At 41.5% G+C, this 6000-nt stretch overlaps 1 protein-coding gene across 7 annotated transcripts in view; it reads left to right on the top strand.

Moving 5' to 3' along the window:
* The first annotated feature begins 2361 nt into the window (after positions 1 to 2361).
* Positions 2362 to 6000, top strand: part of LOC148659401 (talin-2) — a 138919-nt gene continuing 135280 nt past the window's right edge. For 3 of the 7 annotated variants that reach the window (XM_088641585.1, XM_088641578.1, XM_088641579.1), the window contains exon 1: positions 2362 to 2512. The gene's annotated coding sequence lies outside the window, so the exon portion shown is untranslated. Of the gene's footprint in view, positions 2513 to 2841; positions 3103 to 6000 lie in introns of those variants that run through there. The other 4 variants (XM_088641580.1, XM_088641584.1, XM_088641583.1 and 1 more) reach the window with 3 other exon arrangements.

Below are 6000 nucleotides of genomic sequence, written 5' to 3'. Positions count from 1 at the left end.
TGCTCCTGGGTAACGACAGAGAGCCCGCCAGCAGCACAAGAAAGGAGGTTCGAAGGAAGGTCATGAAATCATTGTGTGAAGGTGAGGAAGCCATGAAAATACGCGAACCCATGGAGGTGTCGCTCACAGAATCTCCTGAGTGATACAGGACCTCTTTTCTGTCTGCGGCTCATTCCACATGCTGCACTGCTGTGTGTTCCGACAGCACATTCCACTGCTGTGACAACAAGGTCTTGATACACGAAGACAACTCCAGAGTCTGCTGTCGTTGAAGTATGTGTTGCTGTGCAGTTATTGAACTCACTGTGTCCAAGAAATTGCACAATCCACCACTAATGTATCAGCGTGCATTAAAGGCTTCTGATCAACCACACAGACATATTATACATCATAATTATAATTATGCAATGTGTTCCGTGTTCACACTATTGCTATTCTTGTGCAATGTTGTAGTTTATTGCTTATTCAAACTTGACACCCAGGTAAGGCTGCATATTACATTTTCTTGCCTTAATTACAGTTTTTATTTCATAATGGGAACTTCTAATCCACCCTGAATGAAAGTTCCTAAACAAAGGATCATATAATGAATAGGACTTCTTCTGAACACAATAAACCTGTCACTTGTGTGGCTCATTCATTCTCTCATGTCATCTGAAGAAAACAAAATAGAAAACAAGCTAACCGTATCTGGATGCACATTCAGCTTAAAACAGATTCACATAAACTGGCAGCTGAACCAAGCTGCTCGAGTATATCCACAAAGCGCAAGTGTATTTGTTTACATAAAAGGCAGTCACGTTGAAGGCTATAATTATGTGCTGAATTTTAGATGATGTTTACCGGTATTTCAGATTTTAATCAGACTAAAAACTATATTCATAAAACATGTACCACCATGCACTTTTAACCAGTAGTAATTCTAGGGTGGTGAAAGATGCAGAACTCCATTCATGCTTCCCCATCTCCAGATTCACGTCAATTCCCAATCTTTGCAATATACTCAGTGATGCAGAATGACATGCAATTTATAATAAAAATAATCGCTTACACTTATATAGCGCTTTTCTGGACACTCCACTCAAAGCGCTTTACAGGTAATGTGGATCCCCTCCACCACCACCAATGTGCAGCCCCACCTGGATGTTGTGACGACAGCCATAATGCGCCAGAACGCTCCCCACACACCAGCTCTCAGTGGGGAGGAGAGCAGAGTAATTAAGACAGTTCATAGATGGGGATTATTAGGAGGCCACGATTGGTAAGGGCCAATGGAAAATTTGGCCAGGACACCGGGGTTACACCCCTACTCTTTTTGAGAAATGCCCTGGGATTTTTAATGACTGCAGAGAGGACCTCGGTTTGACTAATTTGATCACTAGTTCAAGTAGGGAGCTGCGTCAGCATGCATAGGCTGCAAAGGAAGATGTAAAGGTTTATTCCATGCTAAAAAAGAGCTTTTTCACACCCTAAGAAGGCTCCACAGCTGAAACGTTGTTTCCTGTTTTCTCTTTTAAGCATGGAATAAACCTTTTACTTATTCCTGATCACTAGTTGTTTTTTAACTCTCTTCTCTTAAGCCCACTGCACTCCAACCCAACGAAGCAATGAACTTCATAAGCAATGGCCAGCTCATTCAGTATTTCTGTAGGCCAAAAGAACATTTGTCACCATTTTGCTCTAATGTGTTGTACATACTATTTTTATAGTGTACGTCATCTGTTGCACCGAGATTCGTGTAAATCTCCGTTGTCAGCACCTCTTTGGGAAAAAAGCTACATCAGTTTTTAATAGCGAACACTTGAACACGATACAATACGTTTCTGTCTGGAATACTTTAACATGCTTACCAATGGGTAATAAAACTCTAATTTTAACGCAGTCCATTTTTGGAATATTTGTTTAATATTGCCTATTCTACAAGGACAGAAGGAATGTGAGGTTCGAGCAAACAAGGAGATCGATATCCTCTGTGGTGAGAGTCCAATGTGCGTAGCCCAGAACTGAAACAGCATAAAGGTCAGTGGTAGCTACATCATTTACACCGACACGACATGTCTGTTGCCTAACTTGGCTGAAGAGTCGACGACCCCCCCATTCGCAATTCCACACACCCCAGAAACTGATTTCATATAGATAGAGCCGCCCTCGGTGAAACAGCTTCACTTTTTAAAATGTGTTATATCACACACCCCACTAATAAAACAGTGCGTTACGAAAGACGTGAAACACAGAACGGTCCGATCGCGTCTGATTCAATCGCCACAAAAATAACGCTTCACGATAAAGCAAAATCTACACCATCACTGTGTTCCCAAAAAGAAAAGCGCGTGTCCCCGGATTATGACGCGTTTCCTCTTTTCCCAGTGCAGGAATCCGTTTTTTTTCCCTCACTCTTCATTTAGGTGGAGAATTCAGCTAGGAGGGGTTTGGCTCCAGAGAGGCAGGGACTGCTGTTCTGCTGTACATCTTAAGTCTGCTAGATTGCAATGAAACACTAGCCATTTCACAGGTAGGATTTAATGTTTTCCGCGAGTTTTTTTGTGCCTGCTGTTTTATGTACGCCGTTGCAGCTTGAATTGTCCCCCCTTTGCAGGGCTGATTTTCTGAACTAATGCATTTAAATTTCTGCCATCCAGCGTGCATTCGAAAAAGTACTGATAATGCTGAATGGAAAGAGCGAGGACTACTACGAACCATCTGATCCCATGTTTAAAATACTTACTTGGGTTGTTAGAAAGTGCCCGTTCCCCCGTTCTGTTACATACGATTCATGTCTCATTGAAAATACATAATTAGGTTCAGCCCACTAAAAGCGAGAGGGAGACCCTGGCGTATTGTGAGGCAGAAGGCTGCTGGCTGAGTGATGTTGCCTGTTGATTAATTTTATATGAATGAAGCTGGCAGCCGGAGACGGGTTAGACGGGGAACGGAACGCCGTGGAGAATGGGATCATGCTTTTCACTCCCGGGGAAAAGAGGGGAAAAAACTCGCTTCGAATACCACGCCAGAACCGAGTCCTAACGGGATTCTTAAAGCCTTCGCTAATAAGCAACCGAGATATAACTGCGAGAGAGGGGTATTGCCTTTAACCTGTATGTCGTAAGTTAAACGTACAGAATAAACGTTCTGCCGCGAATGTTGTCTGTGTCCATGTATGTATTGTTTTTTTCTCCAGAAATTGTAATTTGGTGCCTATAAGATAACTGCATGGATAAGGGCGAAGAGATTTGAAGCCGCCATATTTTAATGGATCTCCCATTTAGCACTGTGAATATCTTGTAGTTACTGTACCTAGTCAGATTTCTATTCCAGTAAACTTTGTGATATTAGTGGACAATTAAAAGCCTTCGGAGAGCATGCAAGGAAATAGTGTAAAACTATTTTCCTCTGATACATAGACTACAAATAAACGGCGGGTTGCTTAAACCAGTGCCCCTACCTCCGCGTGACCATGATCACAAAACACCGTTTTCTGATATTTATATTTGCATTTCTGAAGAGAGAATAGATCCCGTCACTCAGCTTTCTAAAAAGTAAAGATCAATTGAAGTATTCTTCCAAGAGGTTACAAAATAAATTCAGCGCTTCTTGATAATATTAAAAACATGGGTCGGGGTTGTATTGGAGAGAAAAAAAAAGTCTTGGAGTAATGTTTTATTTAGCCTAAAAATGTTGATTACTGGCTGCAGCGTTTTACCAGATGGTTGCCAACAGTACGATCCAGTTCTCGGTATGGACAAAGTTTATTTTTAAACGTGTAAACTCAGCTGTCATTTTGCCCCATAAACATTTTGTGCAGTAGGTTGCAGCAGAACCGGGTCGGCCGCTTGATTGAATGTAGATCAAGTACTCCAGGGGCGCTCTGCTGTAGTTTTTATTGTAACACAATGTAGCAGTCGGAGAAACCGCACGTTTTAACTAGTATCGTGTAAGAGAAACATTGTAGCAAAGGCATATTTGTAAACGCTGGTAAGTCGTTTTTATTCAGACCACAAGATGTGATTTTTAAACCAGCAGATTTACGCGACAAGGGTTTTTTTTTTTTGTGTGTGTGTGTGTGGTATGTCTTGTTGTTTGGGATTTCTAAGAATTTTGCACGGCATCTCCAAGCGGAAGTTGTAGTAAAAACCATCTCCTGGTGCAGTTACTAGCGGATCATGGTAGAGCCACACCCCTTGAGAAATTAAATGTGTTCACAGATCCCGTTCTCCAGACACTATAATGCTTCCAGAAGAGGCGAAACTACTGCATATAAAGCAAAAGAGAGGGTTGTGAGTTGAATGAAGGCAGCGCATTAGGGTTAGCTGCAAAGTGACCGGGTTCCAGTTCACAGGCTTGTTACTCCCAATGACTGGCGGTGGCGTGCGGGTTATAATTAAGAAAAGTGCCTCGGCAAGGGTTCTTGAACGTCTGACCCCCGGGTCAAAGGCTTCTGTTTAGGCGAAACGAAATAAATTAAACGAACCTGGATAGGAACAGGCTTGTCAGTCTGACGGGTTGAGCTGACAGCAAGACGAGGACTCGGGCGAGATCGCTTTCATCAGCAGGGGTGCAGACTCCAACACGATCAGTTCTGCAGCCTTGCGCTTGTTCGATTAATACCTACAGGTGAATCGCATGTTGGGGGGGTCATCCTTTGAAAAATCTTAGGAATTTCAAGATTTTCTGCTAAAAGAAAAAAGGCTATGATTAAGTTGATAAATGTTTTATTTTCCCTTAGAAACAAACAAACAAAAAAATCAGTCATTTGCATTTTTCCAATATGCCACTGCATGTGTACCGTGCAACGTGCAGATTTGGTCTTTTAACCGCTGATCATCTTTTTCTAGAACGAGAGGAAATCTGGAATGTCGCAGTCAAACCATGAACTAAAACTTGTTCATAAAATAAGAATGCGTGGTGGGGGGTTTAAAAACTCATATGATTAGAAATTCATATGCTTACTACTATGAAGCGTATTCCAGACGCCCACTACCTATTATAAAGAAGCATTTTCTGTTCTCCATCCTCAATGAAATCACCTTTTACTTTGCCACCGTAATGTCACGCTCCTCTTTCCCTCCTGGGTATGAAAGAGTCACGTGGACTGACAGGATCTGCACCCCGTAGGATTTTGTACTCTTGGCTCACAACTGCTCCCAATCTCTTTTGGATTAGATTGAAGAGATTCAGTTCCTTTAACTGTTCGGTGTATGGCAACCCCCAGAGACCAGGGTAATTGCATCCGTTTTCTTTTTGCGGTCTATGGAATTCCAAGTGCTGTTTTCTTTTTTTATACTGTGGTGACAATATTCTGAATCAGTGTCTTATTAAAGGTTTATAGAGCTTGAGTCCAAAACATGATTTGAAATTAAACGCTTTTTGCATTATACTGAAGCATGCATTTGTATTGTATTACTTCATGGAATTGCTTCCAGGACATGGAAGGAGCAACTTAATCACCCCCACTCCTTCCCTGTAGGACAGAATCTGCAATGTTTGTGTTTTGTGTATCTACCTGCAGGGATCGCTGTGCCCCTATGAATTGACAAATTCATATCTTGTTGAATTAATGATTTTACCATTTCTTTGCTGCGTTTGCTTTTTGTCACTTCCCACCTTTGTGGATTATCTGCAAATTTAGTCGGTAGTTAGGAACAATCGATGTAGTTCAGGAAGAGCAGCTGAACCACAATGGATCAGTCTTTGGTACTCCATTGCTCCACTGCTTATAACCATTGCATTAAGGCTTATACTCCTTAAGATGATGCACTGTTTTCTGCTCATTGACCAATTCGTGATCTGTGTACATTAGCTTGGATTCCTATAGTGTATAATTCAAGAGTTAATCTTTTATGTTGGACCTCTGAGAAATTTCTAATATGTTGTGTGCTTTAAATTTATGAACTGTCCTTGTTTGGTGTTGGAAGAAAATCCATGTTGTCCAAGTATTGCTTCCATATCTTTACCAGTACCAGAAGTAAGCCTAATAAACTATCGACTCATGTAATAGTTTTT

This window comes from Lepisosteus platostomus, chromosome 7 (assembly GCF_059453375.1).
Source record: "Lepisosteus platostomus isolate fLepPlt1 chromosome 7, fLepPlt1.hap1, whole genome shotgun sequence".
Classification (NCBI taxonomy): Eukaryota; Metazoa; Chordata; class Actinopteri; order Semionotiformes; family Lepisosteidae; genus Lepisosteus; species Lepisosteus platostomus.
The sequence above is the reverse complement of the archived record's forward strand: the minus strand, read 5'-3'. Positions and strand labels throughout refer to the sequence as shown.